Raw genomic sequence first — 19,287 nt, 5'->3', positions numbered from 1 at the left:
ACATGAAAATCCTCACATATAGCCCCTTAATAATCTAAAGAATCTTTTTCCATTAGTGGTTCTTTGGATGTTAAAGGTTGTTCATGAAACCATCGATGCCTACCTTTATTTTTAAAAGTGCGTCTTCCTTTAACCCCTGCTCTTCTTAACCGGACCGGCACGTCACGTGTTGAGCGTTTTATCTCCAGCATACAGATGCATCTGTTGTTCAAGGCTAGATTGATAAAACCTTCCCGCGAAACATCTGCACAACGGCGCTATTATCGAGCAGAAATGGGATCCGTATTGAGCTGCATGCTCTGTTCTTTCACATGCATTTATCCGAGGCTTAAGGTCAGCACTTTCTTTCAGATGCTCAACTTTGGCATCTGTGAATAAATGTTGCTCATGCTATAATACTTCTGAACGTTGGGCTCCCAGAAGTCAAACTTCATCGCGCGGCGTGCATGAGATAGAGCGCTATTCTGAGCTCGGGTGGAAGGTCTTTAATATGAGGACGTGCATGGGTTTGAAGACGCTCGATGAGATGCATTGTGCCATACAGACGACCGACCCGAACATGAGGCCGTACGGTCACTTCTAAGTGGGAAAACAACATCGACAGTAGCCTTGAAAGATGAATGCGCTCTGTTTGTAAAGGAAACAGCTTTTTATTTCATCCTTGAGGTTTGGAGTCTGATATAGTAGGCCTATTACCAGTCATCCTGTCCTTTGGTTGCTAACCGTCTGTAAACCAATTTGACTTGTGAACTTTTATTATGATTTCACTCCGAAAATGATGTAAACCTATTTCTGCCACATAAGGGGAAAAAATGCTTTGGTAAATCATAATTATGACATCAAAATCTAAATTATGACACAAAGGTCAACATTTTGAAATACTATTTTTTTTTTGTTCGATTGATTGAAGTTTATTTCGAGCAATAAAAAAGAAAATTATATATATATATATATATATAAACACAATATAAAAAAAAACATAGCACAGTTTATCTCCCAGTTTATCTCCCATATACACATGTATGCATATATACACACATATACACATACATACATACATACATACATATACATATATATACACATACACACACACATATACATTACAAATAATAACTACATACACATATATATACACACATATATACATATACACGTGTACCTGTACACACACACACACACACATTACAATTTTGATACACATATCCACATTATTTACACTAATGAGATTAAAAAGTGGAAATTATGAGTTGAATTATGAATTTGAATTATGAGACGAGTTTTATCTCATAATTATGACTTAGTATGTCATAATTTAAACTTTTAAGTCATAATTTTGACTTTTAATCTCATAAATATGACTAGTATATCATCATTTCAATTATGATTTACCAAAGCATGATTTTGTTCCCCTTATGTGGCGGTAATGGGCTTCCATGATGTTTTTCAGCCATTTCTCTCTGCAAAACAGCTCAAAAAGAAACACTTATATTTTCTAGAAGGTAAATTCTATTTAAATTCATTTAATTATTTTAAATAAAAAGGATCATCTTTCTATCCCAGCCAACAAAAATATGTTCTAATAACATTTTTCCCATTCATTTGTGTGAAAGTCATTTCTGAATGTCCTCAGAAAGATCAAAAATGTTTAAGCTTTTTAAAAAAAATGTTTTAAAAACATTATGGGAATGTTTTAGTATCCTCATAAACACAGTTATATCTTAAGTGAACGTAAACAGTTAAAAGAGGAAAAACGCATGTGTCAGTATATTGGATCCGTGCAGCTCTTAAAGTGACAGCAGCCTAATAAACCATGTTTTAATGTTAATTTTTAATGTTCTCTGAACACTCTGAAACAAGTACTTGCATTTAAAAAATGTTAGCCCAAATTAAGTCCAACTAAAACGTTTCAGACCTTCCATAAACAATGCATAAATAATGTTTTTGTGAACATTTTGAGAACATTATTTGAACGAAGATTCTATTAATGTTACTGGAAGAATGTCTGTTCATAATTTTGAGAGAACCTTGCCAGAACATTCCCTGTTAGCTGGGATTGAGATGTTTTAAATAAAATAAAATAAAATGCATCCAGCGAGGCAAGCGCTGGATATAAATATTGGTCCCCCCAATTTTCAAGATGGTCATGGAAGACAAAAACAGAATCTTCAGCATAAAGTCGTACGAAATGTATTTATATGTTGAAAAATCCAGCATAAAGCAGCATGAATCAGTCCAGGCTGGTTTATGCATCTAGACCAGCACTATACCAGCTATAACCAGCATAAACCAGCCTAGACCAGCTTGAAGTTATAGTGGTGGAACAACATCATGATGTTCTCAAGCAAAACTGAGCTGCAACCCAGCAATCAAAACATGCAAAACATGCCTTATGCTGTAGTATAAACTCTCATTGTGGAAAAGAGAGTCTTCAGAATCTTCTTTTGTGAGTATAATTGATGATTTGGTGAGCGATTTCTGTAATATAAAGCGTGATTTGTACTAAGGACAAAGCGGCGTCTGCAGTCCAGTGTTAATTACTCTGAGCAGAACTGGGGCGATGCCGGAGAATGTCACAATCTGCATTTTTATGGTTCTTTAACTGGTCTTCGACTCCTCCGATGGGAAATCAGCAGACCTCTAATGGCACAAGAGAAGCTGTTTTCCAGCACTGATGATCGCTGTATCTACACCACTGTCATTTGTCCCAATGTCTTTATCATAGAGACACTAGAAAAATATGAAATCGCAGCAACTAACGCCAATTAAAACCAATGCACTCGTCAAACGGAAGCACTGAATTCCTCATGACAGATGCGTGCTGTTGCTAGGCTTCCTCGCTCTGATTTACACCGGCTCTATAGATCATCATTTTATGTATGACAGGGTTAATGAGGTACACATGTGTCGCACTCAAGTTTCTGTCTTGTTCCTTGTAATGATGATTTTATTGTTTATTGCAAGCTCCGGAATTAAACCATCGACTCATCTTTATTTCTGTAGCACTTTATACAGTATAGATTGTTTCAAGCAGCTTAATAAAAGGGAAAATAACCAATGACGCAAACTATCAAATATGGGACGAGTTCAAATTCTGCAGCTCTAAAAAGACTATAGTGTCATAGTTCAGTTCGATAACTGTGTAAAGTTCATCAATTATTAAACAAGTTCAGTTCAGATACAAGCAGAAGACAATGGTGTCGTTATTCAGGTCAAGTTTTGTTCTCGTCTGATCAATAATATTACTGAATATTGAGTGTATTTTAAACCCAGACTGTACTTTACCATTAGCCTTAAAAGTGTTCAGACTAAAGCCTGTATGTGTGCAGCTGCGTTTAAAGATAAAGACGACACACCGATTTGACCTGCCGTTTTGACTGGAGACTCGTGCTGACAGTTATTAATGAGATGCGGCGCATAATTAAGATTATAAATAAGGTGTGATTGTCAGAGAGCATGTGCTGACCGTCGATCTGTCCGTCTGAAACACACATGAACGCAGATATTAGATCCGAAACGCTTCACAATAAGGTTTCATTTGTTAACTGCATTAGCTAACATTGGTGTTTATTATTCTTTGTCAATGTTGGTTAATAAAAATGCAATGTTTATTCACCCCTTGTACATTTCTTTTTTCAAATTTGCAAATAGAACAAAGATTATTTTAGCCTACATTTTACAAGAAAATACTATTTCAGTCTTTCTACTTAAAAACTTCATGTTTAGTTCAGTGTGTTATTTAGTTTCTTTGTAATTAACAGAATTACAATTTGTAGTAAAAATAGTTTCTGCACTTTTCGTTCACTTTTGATTTAAAAAATGTATTAGTAAATGTTGTTAACTTGAACTTAAAATGAACAATACTTTTACAGCATTAAAGCTTAGTTACACAAACACACAAAAAAAAAAAAATTCAAGATATATTTACTAGAGAAGCAAAATGACTGAAGATATTAAGTCTTGTTTTCTGAAAAATGTATCATTATTAAGTAAGTTTTTCTTCAAAACAAGAAGAAATATCTGCCAATGTGATCAGAATACTAAACTTAATTTAAAAGGAAAACAAGATTATTTTTTAACTAACATAATTTTGTTGATTTTTTCAGAAAGCAAGACTTTAGGGATGCGTAGTCACGACGCATCCCTGAAGTGTCAACCAGTCCCTCCCGTTTACTGAAGTCAGCCGGATCCGGGCCGTATCCAGATCAGATGGTGGACCTGCGCCTGCACACGTCCACGACGCATCCCTGAAGTGTCAACCAGTCGCTCCCCTGTTTACTGAAGTCAGCCGGATCCGGGCCGTATCCAGATCAGATGGTGGGCCTGTGCCTGCACACGTCCACGACGCATCCCTGAAGTGTCAACTAGTCCCTCCCATTTACTGTAGTCAGCCGGATCCGGGCCGTATCCAGATCAGATGCACACGTCCACGACGCATCCCTGAAGTTCCAGCCTCATCAGCCCTGTGAAGGCCTCATCCACACGACACAAAACTCGTCTCCACACCGGCGTGACTCCGACCTCCAACCAGACGGAACTGGATAAATATTCTGAATGTTCTGATCCAATCTGACTTCTGACCTGTAACGCTGCCTGGATCATAACCATACACTGTTCGCTCGTTGGCCAGAGGAGAACTGAGCGACTGAGTCTGGGTTCTCACAAGGTGTTATTCTCCATTCTGTCACTGATGGAGTTTTGGCTCCTTGCCACTGTTGCCTTGGCTTTTGGCTTGCTTAGTTGGGGACATTAAATATTCAACAATATTATTGATCTGCCTTACTTAAGGTGGACGATGACGCAATTTTCTTCTAGAAACAAACTTTTTTGTATGATTTTCCTGTTATCACTGTAAAACTGCTTTGAAACAATCTGTATTGTAAAAAGCGCTATATAAATAAAGGTGAATTGACCAGTCATTTTGATAATCTTGATTTAAGAATATTTAGATATTTGTACTGGAAAACAAATAGTGAGGAAACATTTTTTTTTTTTTTTTTTGCAGTGTAAAGACATAATATATAAAAACAAATTCTATTAGAAATATGTGTAAAATATTTAGTTTCTATTATTTTACATTATTGCATTATTTTTTTAAATTTATTTTTTTAAGCTATTTGTTATAATCAAATTTATTTATGTTAATCTTTTGTATTTTATTCAAACCTTTATGTATTTATTTAAATATAATTATTTTAATTTATTCAAATGTATTATTTTATTCATTTTTTAATCTGATTTATTTTTTAAATTCTAATAAAATGTATTTATTCATTTAGAAAGTTAGTTTAATCCTCTTATTTGATTCATTATTTAAAAAAATGTTAACATTGTTTTACGACTCCTGTCTTATGTGATGCTTTATTCAGATATTATGATCCTCAGAACGTCACAGAGAATGATGAAGAGATGCATAATGGAAATGTGTTCCTCCTGCTGACCTGCTCTAATGAACATTCACATCAGAGACGGTGAGATGAATCTTTGCCCACAGAGAATGTAAATAATGAAAGCGACCCTCCTGCAGTATGTTGCAGGAGCAGGTGTGTGTGTGTGTGTGTACATGTTTCTCTATCCCGGTGGGGACTAAAACCTGAATGCACACACACTCATCGGGACTCGTGTCACTGTGAGCCTAAATTGAGGTTATATAGCTACACAAGCTTATAAATCATACAAAATTAGTTTTTTTGTAAAAATGCAGAAAGTTTTCTGTGATGGGTAGGATTAAGGGTCGGGTTATTGTGTGTGTGTGTGTGTGTGTGTGTGTGTGTGTGTGTGTGTGTGTGTGATGGGTAGGTTTAGTGTAAAGGGGACAGAACAGTTTGGACAGTATAAAAACCATTATGTCTATGAGAGTCCCCACAAAGATAGTGAACCAGACTGTGTGTGTGCGTGAGTTTGTGTGTGTGAGAGTCTGTATGTATGTGTGTGAGTGTGTGTGTGTGCGTGCGTGTGTGTCTGTGTGAGTGTGTGTCTATGTGTGTGAGTGTGTGTCTATGTGTGTAAGTGTGTGTGCATGTGTGTTTGTGCGTGAGTGAGAGTGTGTGATAGTGTGTGTGTGTGTGTGTGTGTGACTGTGTTTAAGTGTGTGTGCATGTGTGTGTGAGTGAGAGTGAGAGTGAGAGTGAGTGAGTGTGTGTGTGTGTGTGTGTGTGTGTGTGTGTGTGTGTGTCTGTGTGAGTGTGTGTCTATGTGTGTAAGTGTGTGTGCATGTGTGTTTGTGCGTGAGTGAGAGTGTGTGTGTGTGTGTGAGTGTGTGTGTGTGTGAGTGTGTGTGTTTGTCTGTGTGTGTGTGTGTGTGTTTGTCTGTGTGTGTGTGTGTGTGTGTGTGTGTGTGTGTGTGTGTGTGTGTGTGTGTGTGTCTATGTGTGTAAGTGTGTGTGCATGTGTGTTTGTGCGTGAGTGAGAGTGTGTGTGTGTGTGTGTGTGTGAGTGTGTGTGTGTGTGAGTGTGTGTGTTTGTCTGTGTGTGTGTGTGTGTGTTTGTCTGTGTGTGTGTGTGTGTGTGTGTGTGTGTGTGTGTGTGTGTGTGTGTGTGTGTGTGTGTGTGTGTTCAGGGTCATGGTCTGGTCATCATGGCAGCCGCTGGCACACACACTGAGACCGCCACTGATGACAGCAGATGTTCCCTCACCATGGCAGGACGGGCGACAGAATGACCCTTTACCACAGGACTCCTGCAGACACGGGGAACGAGCGCATGTGCCTCTCTCACACTCCGGTCGTCTCCACTTGTACTTGAAACACAAGTGTGTGTTCGTGTCTGTTTGGTTTGTTATGGTGACATCATGTCTTTTTGAATACTCGATTCTGACTGGCTGGACGGTGTGCAATAAAACCATTTAATGCGCAGCAGAGCTGTTGAATAATATAAAATAGCACTATTAACCACTAAGTAGATTCATGATAGGTCAGCTAAGGCGTTAAAATGTCAAATAACTCCAGTATGCAGCTCTTTCATCAACTCACCAGCGAATGTGAAATGAATACAGCATTTTGGAACTATTGGTTGCTCCGTTACTTCTGCTTGTGCATGTTTGAGATTTGAGAGAAGACAATCTGTAAAGATTCTCCTTATGTGCGTGATGCAACCAGATTTTTGCATCAGACACATAAGGAGAATCTTTACAGATTGTCTTCTCTCGAATCTCAAATATGCACACACACTCAGCGCCTCAAACTAGCTTTTTGCCACACCTGCCAATGGCCGGTGACTTAAGAAAATGTACCGGCCATAAATGTTTATTTACCAGCCATGAAAAATAGATGAATCCTTATTGAAGTTAGAAAAGTTATTCGGAGAAGTGAGTGAATGTTCTTTGTCTTTTGTTGTTTGATTAACATTAAAAACACACTTTAAGAGCTGCACGGATCCAATATCCTGATACTGATACACATGCGTTTACTTTCTCAACTGTTTACGTGATATCTATCACTTAAGATATAACAGACTTTTGTTAAACATAACCGGTTTTAAAGATCTGAAACGCAAATGTCAAACGCAAAACGCAAATAACTTTGTGGGCGGATCTCGTGCTGTTGCTGTTATACCGGCGGGATAAATGACTCTTGCGCCCGACGCAAATCTAGAATGTGTTGGTCTGAAGCAGCTTCATTACTCATAGGTGTGGTTTGGGCATAACATGAAATAAACCAATCAGAGCGTCATCTCACATTCCCTTTAAGAGCAGGCGCGCTTGTTCCATGGCGGATTGCTATTATAACGGCGGATTTGCCAGGAGCGGTTCACAGCCGAGGAGACCGACGTTCTCGTCAGGGCCGTAAAACACAGAGAAGTGACATTGGGGATGGAGAAACACACCCAAATTAGCTTCGGTTAAACAGGCGTATAATAATTTGGGTAAATGTGTAGATTTATGCCTATTTTTTCACATCTTCATGGACACCACAATGATTTCCCTCATGTGGAATATTTTCCTTTTAACTATGTATGATTTGCAAAAATGAGAACTGCTGTGTCTGTGTGTAGATGAAAGAAGCAAAGTGTATGTGCGTTGTGCACACACTACATTATGGCCAAGCATGCGCCCTTAAAATAGCATCTGAATAACACACCACTGACTTTAGACGAGGTTTCTCCTGGTCTGTGGCGGGATTGTTTTCTGAAACTGCAAAATAGCACCAGGGAACGTTTGTGCCGGAACACGCCTCCTCTTTTCGCTGAACCGCCCCCGGGAGCGCAAGTTCATTCCCTAATTTACCGACGTGCGTCTGTGGAGGGAAAAGTCTGCTGTGCATCGGGTGCAAAATAGGAATGATACATGCATCGGTGTACAAAGTCAATTGCGCTGGGTGCAAGATATAGGGCCCAAAATGTTTATGAAATTGACACAATTTTGTTTTAATATGTCTGTTCAAGCACAAGAAGCCGTGAAAGAGAGCTCAAGTATTCACGATGTCTGAGACGTGGATTTCTGGGCGCGTGGATATCTTCATGCGCTTGAATATTTCAATCGGCAAGGCATTAACTTTCGTGACGATGCAGCACTGGCCCGTCTTCTGTTTACGTTTGTTCACGTTCATGTTCTCACAACACTGCACTGTTAGAATTCCTTAAAAAGTGACCGGCCAACTGGCGATTAACACCGTTTCATAAACTCGCCAATCGCCAAACATGAGTAAAAATCGGCGTTGGCGAGTTTATGAAACGGTGTCAATCGCCAGTTGGCCGGTCACATTTTAAGGAATTCTAACACTCAAACTAAAGAGTGTTAATTTTAGGACACACTACAAGATTCACATTTCTGCGAACAGATCAGAAGGTTTAAGATTTGATCTGTAAAATCAAGTCAGGTCACCTTTATTTATATAGCGCTTTATACAATAGTCCAACAGATTGTTTCAAAGCAGCTTTGCAGTGATAACAGGAACGGCTGTGAAGTCAGCTGTTGATTCAGATCCATCGTAAAGATCATCAATTTTTTAATTAGTTCATTTCACCTATAAAGCAGTTCAGCAAAACAAATGATGCCATAGTCCAGCTCAGGTCGTCTCCACTTGTACTTGAAACACAAGTGTGTGTTTGTGTCTGTTTGGTTTGTTATGGTGCAAAATTCAGTCCAGCTCAGTTCAGTTCTCATTCAACAGTGTCAGTACATGCACATCAGTAATATTGTTGAATATTAAGTGTCCTCAACTAAACAAGCCAGAGGCGACATCAGGTGACAGAATGGAGAAAAATCGAATGATCTAACGGCCAGGCAGCAGAATACAGCGTATTTAGTCATATTCACGGATCCGTGTGAACGGGGATCGTTTTGACAACGATATTGTATGTATGCGGAAAACTCGAAGGAAAAACTTCTCCGTTTTAAGCATATCGTTGTTGTGTAAATGTACCCTTTAGAAAGTAGGCATACTTTAGAGTTGGAAGATAATGAAGCTTCACATGTTTGAAAGGCTCAAATGCCCCTCTATTTTACCAGAAGAATTTAGCTGTTCGTTCCCATTTGATTCATTATGTGTCTCCTCAACAACCTCCACAGGCTTCATGTGATGTCAGGACCACTGAGGACAAACCTACATTCGTCTCCTTGAGAGTCCCGCGCCGGCTGAGTGTGAACGGTGAGGACGTTTGCACCTTCAGGGTCCACTAGCTCTGCGTCTCACCAAACACACCATTGACAAGCCACATATGAGCTTCTGGGGTTTTGGGACATCGCCTTCCTTATAATTACCTCTGTGCACATGCAAAGAACACAGTTAGAGGAGAAGAAGAGGTCAGAGACACTGCAGTTGAAGCACTGAGACATTGACTGATGAAGCTGTTCAGTTGCAATGAGAGGTGGTTTGAGATCAGGCTCAGTTCCAGAATCAAATGCTTCTGAAGTTAGCGAGGGTGTTCTAGCGGGTCTCGGGACGGTTATGTTTATTGGATGGTTGTGGTTTGCTATTGGTGGATCTCATGTGATTGACAGGTTGCCCCGCCCTCGTCATCAGAGAAGAGAAGTCGCTGCAAGAGGGAGTTATTCTGATTCAAGTTACAAGGCACATGAATTTAAAAAATAATGATGTGATTGTGCACAGATAAATCATTTATAATATTCACTGCAATATTCTATTAAAAAAAGATTTGTCCATTTTGATTCCATGGTGACTTTAAAGCTTTAAGAAAAAACACAAGATGTCTTACTGATGTATTTTATGTAGTAGAATTAATATCTTTAGCTTGTGTTCAACACAGACCTTATTTCAGCCATTTAACCAAAAACCCAGTCAAAAACAAACAAACTTCAAGACAATGGATTTTTAAATGCTAAAATGCAACTCGTTTATAGTTTTTTTTTTTTTTTTTAAAAAGCTGCTTTTCAGCATGATTGAATTCTGCTTGCTTGCATCACTGATCACAATTTTTCTGTTTATTACTGTAAAGGCCCGTTCACACCAAGAGCGATAACCATAAAAATAACGATAACAATATTATATCGTATTGTTTATTATAAGCGGGCGCAGCAGTTTTGTCATCGAGCTCTTTAAAGCAGGATGGATTCTGATTGGCTGTCAATGTTTTTATCGGTCATCAGGAAAAAAAATCGTTCTGAATATTATGGAATATTGCCGTTATCGTTAAAGTTGTGGTGTGAACTCTGCTATTCTTTTATATTTAGAATGATTTATAGATCTATATCTTTATCGTTATAATTATCGTCATTGGTGTGAATGGAAGCTGCTTTGAAACAGTCTGTAGCCTATTGTTTAAAGGTGACTTGCTTGACTTTTGGTCTTCCTGACATCTTTTCTCAGAATTGAGAGTTTATATCTCACAATTCTGACTTTATAACACGCAATTGCAACTTTATATCATCCAATTCTGACTTTATAACACAATTGCGTGTTATAAATTTAGAACTGCGAGATATAAACATGCAATTCTGAGAATAAAAGTCAAGAGTTTATTTCTCGAAATTGTTATTTCTCGAACACATTATTCACATTATTCTGCACGCAATTCTGACTTTATATCACGCAATTCTGACTTTATAACTCGCGATTGCGACTTTATATCACGCAATTCTAACTTTATAACTCACAATTGTGGCTTTATCACGCAATTCTGAGATAAAAAAAAAAGTCAGAATTGTGAGAATTCTGCTATTACCTTTTTTTATTTATTCTGTGGCGGAAACTAGCTTCCATAATATTCTCCTTTAGCAGAGAGAAGGAAAAAAAATGAGATTGGTTGTTTAGCCTCTATAGGCTATTACAATTTATACATATGTCTTGTCTCGTTTTCCAGTACAAATAGCCTATCTAAGAAAGAAAATAATTGTTTGCAGTGTTCAGAATCGCTGGCTCACTGCTCTGCTGTCATAGACGTTTGGTGTGTGTAAGACTGTCCTAATTCCTGCTTTAGATGTTCGTAGGCCTATTAAACGTCCAAAGCAATGGTTACAATCACATTAGGCCTCGCTTGAGTGTCAGTCAACAGCGCAGGCTTTCAGACTCGATCAATGACACAATTAATAATCGCAGTGACTATTTACCTCCATCGATTTAAATATGCAACGCCAACTTAGGAAGTTATCGATCGGACGGGCCACCGATGAGACGATCTTTCCAACCTTTCCTCCATTGTCCAACCATTGTATATACACAACACACACACACACACACACACACACATCGCGAGATAATCAGGCTCTCCAGCGCTTGAGTCTCGCGATCTGATTGGAGTGTGTGATGTCTGCTGCTATATTTAGGACCCTCTTCCCGCTAATTGGAGGTGAGGAATGCAAGTGTGAGACAATGTTCGTGAGGGGAGCGGTGAGATTGCACACTCTTTTCTCTTCCTTCTTGCTTTTTTTATTTATTTATTTTTTTACACACCTTCCTTTATTCCATTAACGTGTTGAGGAGATTAGTTTCCAGAGTTGAGGAAAGAAAGCGGTCGCGTGGAGAGTTGCTCGCGCTAATACAACAAACCTCGTTTCCTTCTGTTTGAAGCCCCGAGTGTGTTGAAGGACAAGATTGACAAACACACGAGTTGAAACGTTGTAAAGCCTTGAATGAATCAGAACGTCATCTTTAGTGAATCTGCTGGTTGATCTGCTCACGTTTGGCCAGAGAAGAAACACTGCAAGTGCAAAACAATTCTTGCTCGGTATTTTTGTCTTGTTTTATATCTAAACATTCTAAAATCTTGATACATTTACTTGAGAAACAAAATGACTTGTTTTTTGAAAAATACAAATATCTGTAAATGGGGACAGAAAATTAATCTTGTTTTCCTTTTGAATTAAGTTGATTTTTTCTGACCCCATTGGCAGATAATCTTTTTTCAGAAGACAAGACTGCAGTGCAGACTAATTGACATGAAAAGGTTCTTTACACTCTTAAAGTACCCATGAAATCAAAACTGATGCTTTTAGGGCCCTTTCACACCTACCTTGTTTGGTCCGGATTTTCAGACTTTTCAGTTTGATCCGAATCAAAATTACAGGTGTGAAACCTCCCAAACTTACAGGTGTGAAACCTCCCAAACTGAACAAGGGTTTGGTTCGTTTCTAGTGTGAAATAATTGTCTGTACACTGTAAAACTTTTCACTGTAAATTTACAGTAAAATACTGGCAGCTGGGTTGCCAGCCACATACTGTATTTTTACAGAACTAGTACTGTAAACAGCATTTACAGTATTGTACTGTAAAACGTTGTACTGTAAATTTACAGTAAAATACTGGCAGCTGGGTTTCCAGCCACATACTGTATTTTTACAGAACTAGTACTGTAGACAGCATTTACAGTATTGTACTGTAAAACATTGTACTGTAAATTTACAGTAAAATACTGGCAGCTGGGTTGCCAGCCACATACTGTATTTTTACAGCACTAGTACAGTAAACAGCATTTACAGTACTCCACTGTAATTACCAAATACAGAATATACCACATATTTTTACAATATTAAACTTGTCTACAGCAATAAATTGTATAGTAGTCACACTAGGAAAAAGAAAACAACATTTTCTGGGTTTTAAAACATTTATTTTGGTTAAAAGCAAAGATCAGAAAATTGCCTTCTGTGAACATGTTGGCTGAATTTTTTTTAAACATAAAATGCAATTTTAACACTTAACAACAAACAGATAACACTTAGCACTTAATTAAAGGGATAGTTCACCCAAAAAATTAAATTAGCTCAAATTTACTCACCCTCAAGTCATCCTAGGTCTATATGACATTCTTCTTTCAGACGAATACAATCGGAGATATATTAAAAAATGTCCTGGCTCTTCCAAGCTTTATAATGGCAGTGAATTGCTGTTTCTGTTTTGAAGTCCATACAAGTGCAAACGAAATCCCATTCAAAGTCTTCAAGTTTTCGCAGAAGTGAGGACACCTGTAGGCTTACAGTGTTCTTTTTTTGCACAACTTGGCCAGTTTTGTTTGAAGTTACTTGTCCTTTCTTTGTTTTTGATCCACGTTCAGGATTGATGTCAGGAAATCGTCTAAAAGGCAGAAAAGAAAGGAAAAAAAACAATGAAATATTATGGACTGAGTTTATATATTTTGACAGAGAGAGACAGCACAAAAGATGTGTAAATAAAAAACAGATATCGGTTTTAACGACTAATCTGTTTGGATAAAACTGAACAACATAAAAAAAAATGCAATGTTGGATGTTGTGATCAATAACTGATATTTTTTCTGCCCTGGTTAAAATACATCAACTCAATGTGTCTGTTTACATGTGCACTGTCAACTAACTAAACTTTTGGAAGTGGGGTTGCCAGATTTAAAGTTTTATTCTACAACTTTTAATATCATCCCCTCATCAGGTCCCATCAGAGTATCAGTGGAAAGGCAGCCATAGACTCTGTTTATATAGAGCACACATTGCCAGAATCCAGCCCAAACCTTTGTGACAGAAATAATTTAACTTTAATTGCAAGCCTTGCAATGTTTATTGCATACATGACTACATGATAATGTTAAACATGACATTTACCAGACTAAAATGCATGTTTGCACCCAAAAATGAAAATTCTGTCATTATTGCTCACCCTTAAGACTTTCGTTCGTCTTCGGAACACAAATTAAGATATTTTTGATGAAATCTGGGAGGTTTCTGTCCCTCCATTGACATCAATGTCATTGCAACTCTCAAAGCCCAGAAAGGTGGTAAAAACATTGGTAAATAGAACATATAACTACAGTGGTTCAACCTTAATATTATGAAGTGACGAGAATACTTTTTGTGTGCAAAATAACCCCAAAATAACCTCTTCTCTTACATGTCATTCTCCTACACTGTTTTGTGAGGATGAGTAGGCCGGAGTGTATTAAAGGGTAACTCTCGCCAAAATGCAACCTAGGGTCTTTTTGTTAATCTACAAGAGGCAAACTTTCATTTAAAAGCATAATTAGGATGGAAACGCCACTTAAGTTTGACCGTATTTTCGTTTTCGGTCTAATTGCCTTTTGAATGGGAGTGCTTGGACTATGATAGCATTAAAAATCGCTATTTTTTAAAACACTAAGGAGGCTCGACACAACATGAAACTGTGCTCGAAGTATCACCAGGGGCTCTACACATGAACTCCAGCATTGAGAACATTGTTTGTGTACACAGAGTTTACCAAAAATAAAGATTTTGAACAACTCACGGAAGCTGTGTCCGCCTGCATTTTGACAGTCAAAAATAGTCGATCTAATAACTATATTCTAGAGCTGCTGTAAAGCCAAAACAATCTATGTTACTGTAATTTCCTATTATCACTGTAAAGCTGCTTTGAAACAATCTATATTGTTAAAAGCGCTATATAAATGAAGGTGACTTGACACTGTTTACACTACGTCAACAGCGTAGGAGAATGACGTGAAAGAGTAGAGATTGTTGAATAATGTCGTTATTTTTTTGTATTTTTTTTTGTGCACAAAACAGGTTGCACCACTGTAGTTGCATGGATTATTTAAACAATGTTTTTACTACCTTTCTGGGCCTTGAAAGTTGCAAAGACATTTCTGTCTATGGCTGGTTCAGAAACCTCTCAGATTTCATCAAAAATATCTTCATTTGTGTTCTGAAGATTAACAAAGGTCTTACAGGTTTGGAACAACATGAGGGTGTGTAATTAATGATAGAATTTTCACTAATCCTTCAACTGAAAACAACTTGCACTGACATATCTTAAATATGTGACTGCCACTGTTTTGTCTCAAGATGCACACCAGTAATGTTTTTTTTTATTAGACATTTTTATAAAAGCTGCTTAAATACCCTAATTTTATTGAGGCCTAGACCTGTCTTAAAGGGTTAGTTCACCCAAAAATGAAAATGATGTCATTAATGACTCACCCTCATGTCACTCCAAACCCGTAAGACCTCTGAACTCTTCTGAAGACATCTTAAGATATTTTAGATTTATTCCGAGAGCTTTCTGTCCCTCCATTGTAAGTCAATGGACGTGTCACTGTTCACGTCCATAAAGGTAATAAAGACATCATCAAAGTAGTCCATGTGACATCAGTGGGTTATTTAGAATGTTTTGAAGCATCGAATATACATTTTGGTCCAAAATGAACAAAAACTACGACTTTATTCAACATTGTATTCTCTTCCGGTCTGTTTTCCATCCGCGTTCACGAGTCCATATTGACGCACCAGATAACACGTCAGCAGCGTCAATGTGGACTCGTGAACGCGGATGGAAAACAGACCGGAAGAGAATACAATGTTGAATAAAGTCGTAGTTTTTGTTCATTTTGGACCAAAATGTATATATTCACTTACAATGGAGGGACAGAAATCCTCTCGGAATAAATTTAAAATATCTTAAGATGTCTTCAGAAGAGAAACGGAGGTCTTACGGGTTTGGAGTGACATGAGGGTGAGTCATTAATGACATAATTTTCATTTTTGGGTGAACTAACCCTTTAAGCTAAGCCCAGTATGGAAACCAGGGCCATATTGTTCATACCAGTAGTCAGTCAGCTTAATAAATACTGTCAAGACAAGTCACAATTCAGTCTAATAGTTATATGAATGGCAAATATGCTAATGACTAACCTCTGAACAAACTCAAGGTGCTGCCTCTTCCTGGTACTGCAAGCTGAAGTTATAGGAGGAGGCAAACAGCGCTGCCAGGCCAGCGATGAAGCTAGGCTGTGATCCTTTCCACACACACCTTGACCTTCCAAACGTAATGTCCAGCACTGGTTGCTTAGAGATTGACCTGTAATTGAAAAAAAATAAAATAAAATGAATTAATAAATAATATTAATAATTAAAATAACTATTGTGGGTTCCACTGTGGTTCGATGTAGTTGTCTATCTATTCATAGTTCTATAAATTAAAATTTTCACCTAAAAATTAAAATTGATTAGGGTTAGAAGAACACTAAAACGCACTGCCATATTATTTTGCTTGTTTTAAGCATAAACTCACAAAATTTTTACTTATTCTTTCAGAAAACAAGACACTTTTTACTTGTCAATGAAATGCTTCTTCATGTAAGAATTTTAGATATCTGGACTGGAAACAAGAAAAAAACACTAATTAAGAAAAACATATTTTGCAGTGGAGTGAGTAAATGATGGCTTTTCATTTTAGGTTTAAACTTAAACCTTTAATGTTTACATACCAGGAAATAAGGCGTGGACTCTCTGGCAAATGTAGATTGCTGGACATCAGCGTTGCAAATTCCTGAAACAATTTTTAAAAAGGACAGCACAACCATGATCAACAGAACCAAAACATAAAACATATATTACAGATTAATGAGATTTGTTGAATATCATCTACTTATCTGCTTGAAGGATAACACCGTCTAACTTCTCTTTGAATTGTTAGGCAATTTGTAGGAACATATGGCATGGCAATCAGGAATACTACATTTGAAAACAGCATTAACATGGATTTTTTTATGCTAGCAAAATTGAAAATTCTGACAATGATTCAAAAGCACGATCACAGAACTGACAGCATTTGATAGCATTTTTTTTTTTTTTACCACATAGACTATAACTGTAACACTACTTAAAAGCACTTACATTAGCACTGGACCGTCATCAGATTACAAAGCCTGAAACGAAAAATATATATCAAAAGCAGGTCATGCAAATAACATGGTATATGTTGCCTATTATGTGAAATATCGAAGTTAACGTTAAGTTACTTGGTAAACAGGTGGAACAGAGTGAATTGTTTGCGCGGCCGCGGTAGAAAACCGCGATCGCAAAATCAAACCAAATAAGCATTTGTGAAAACAATGTAGAAATGCGAACGCAAAAAAACAAAATATATTGGCTTACCGTATCACTCAGTTGAACAATTTTCCATCTTCTCAAACTCTAAATCCCACTAATCGTCACAGGCGCAGGTTATTCAGATGACAAATTCTTCCATCCGTCTTCATGTAACATTAATGTCGCCCATTTTCTGCTGCGTCACAGACAACTAATGTTTCAAACACGAACCGAAGCTCACAAAAGCTTAAAAATTGCTCACAGATTCGCAGACACTGTTTATCTTGTTAACAGGAATGATTATTCTGTTCAGTTGAATCCCGCTGACAAATCAAGTTTGCCTGTAGTAGCTACATGTCGGCTCGCGTCACATTTGAACTGAATTGAGCGCGAAAGAAATCAATCCCACAATGCAGTGCTTTTACAGTATGATACTGTATTACGAATTTATCGGGTTGAAAACAGAAATGTGCTGTATATTTACAGCTGTTCTGTAAAATATACAGCCTAATACTGTATTATGGAAATACAGTACAATTCTGTAGGAAATTCGCTGTAAATTTACAGTAAAGTTTTACAGTGTATGGTTCGGACTTTCAGATTTACAGGAAGTTCTGGTGGTTCTCGCAGGATTGCTTGAGTCTTCTCCTCCTTTCCCGCCGGCGACGATAAAATGTTCGCACAACGAGGACGTTCATTTGGCGAATTTGAACTAGCCTCGAGTAGGCCTATAGCTGGTGCTGCAGGGAGTAATGCCGTAATAATAACAGTATAGTGGGAACGATATGCGTCTGTTCATTCATTCTTGTCAAGTTTTTTTTTTTTTTTTTATTCTTGTCAAAGTTACCCACCGAATTGACAACACGCTTACGTCAGACAAACTTCCGTTTACAAACCTCAATGTCAAGATGCAGCCCACATAGATGATGACGACACGACGCAAGTATGTCATGTAAAGTGCTTTAGTGCGCTCGCATAATTGCAATGTGAAACCAAACCAAAACTTGTATAAAATGTAGCCTATCAAAACATGAACTGTGGTTCGGACCTTGGTGCCGACTTTCAGGTGTGAAAACGCCCTACTGTTATCTATAAGTTGACACAATAAAACAATGACAATTCGCATTAATAAGATACTCTATTAGCATTCAAAACTTAGCCTCTCACTTCAGCCAATATGGATCAATGATTCTGCTGACATCATTCTGCACTTCAGCTTCTCATCAGATTTTCTGTCCAATCAAATGCGCTCTAGAGTCTGAAGCTCCGCCCCCTACATTATAAACAGACGCTGAAACTGGCTGAAATCAGTCACTTGTTCACACTATTACTATTTTCTACATGATGAATGGCACATAGTGCACTATATAGGGGATAGGGGACGATCAGTTCAGTGTAAATATGTTTTCCATTGTGGCGAATGAAGTCTGGTTTCACGTTAGTGTTAAATTACGTCAACACACTGAATAATGCTGCGTTTTTGAAGGCACTTCAGTGCGACTTTACAAATTAAGATTCCAAAAGGGTTTTTTCGTCACAGATGAATGTCATAGAAGAACAATCTTTAGACCCCATAATGAACCTGTCAGTGATCAGTTCTTAAAACAACCATTTTTTCTTAGTGTGTGAAGAACATTTAAAAAATCTAAAGAACATTTTTACACTATAAATTACTTTAGTGGGTTCATGAACCATCAATACCAATAAAGAACCTTTATTATTAAAAATTAAGTATAATGTGTCTCATGTTGACGTTGTGTTGCGCGAGTAGCATTCAACACAGCCAATATATGAGTGATTACTTTAAATAATAGATTCGTTTTTTTACTTGAATTTACTTTAATTACTTTTTAATTTTTTAAGGGTTTAAAGTTACATTTTGACGGAATTTTGTCACCATAAAATATTTTAACTTTCTCTCTGCACAACATCTGTATAAAAAAACAAAAAGCTCATAAAAAGCATACATTGACAACAACATAATCAGTTATTAATATTTCATTGGTTCTCTCTTGTGTTCATAATTTCTTTGTATGACAGCTTTGATAAAAATGATGTCGGCATGTTTCATTGAATTA

The 19,287-nt window shown here is 37.5% G+C and overlaps 1 long non-coding RNA gene across 3 annotated transcripts; it reads right to left on the bottom strand.

Moving 5' to 3' along the window:
• Positions 1 to 13,163: 13,163 nt before the first annotated feature.
• On the bottom strand, positions 13,164 to 17,676 carry LOC307165102. Of its 3 annotated transcripts, none has more exons than XR_013822407.1 (5): positions 17,276 to 17,676; positions 17,015 to 17,046; positions 16,606 to 16,852; positions 16,031 to 16,196; positions 13,164 to 13,469 (listed from the first exon to the last, which is right to left on the bottom strand). It is a non-coding gene; the product is annotated as an uncharacterized lncRNA (long non-coding RNA). The 3 variants fall into 3 exon arrangements; XR_013822408.1 differs by lacking the exon at positions 13,164 to 13,469 and adding an exon at positions 14,072 to 14,121; XR_013822409.1 differs by lacking the exon at positions 13,164 to 13,469 and adding an exon at positions 14,389 to 15,258 and having other exon boundaries at positions 15,891 to 16,196.
• Positions 17,677 to 19,287: the final 1,611 nt, after the last annotated feature.

The sequence above is a fragment of the Squalius cephalus genome, assembly GCF_949319135.1.
Source record: "Squalius cephalus genome assembly, chromosome: 9".
Lineage (NCBI taxonomy): Eukaryota > Metazoa > Chordata > Actinopteri > Cypriniformes > Leuciscidae > Squalius > Squalius cephalus.
This window is presented reverse-complemented; position numbering and strand designations above follow the sequence as displayed.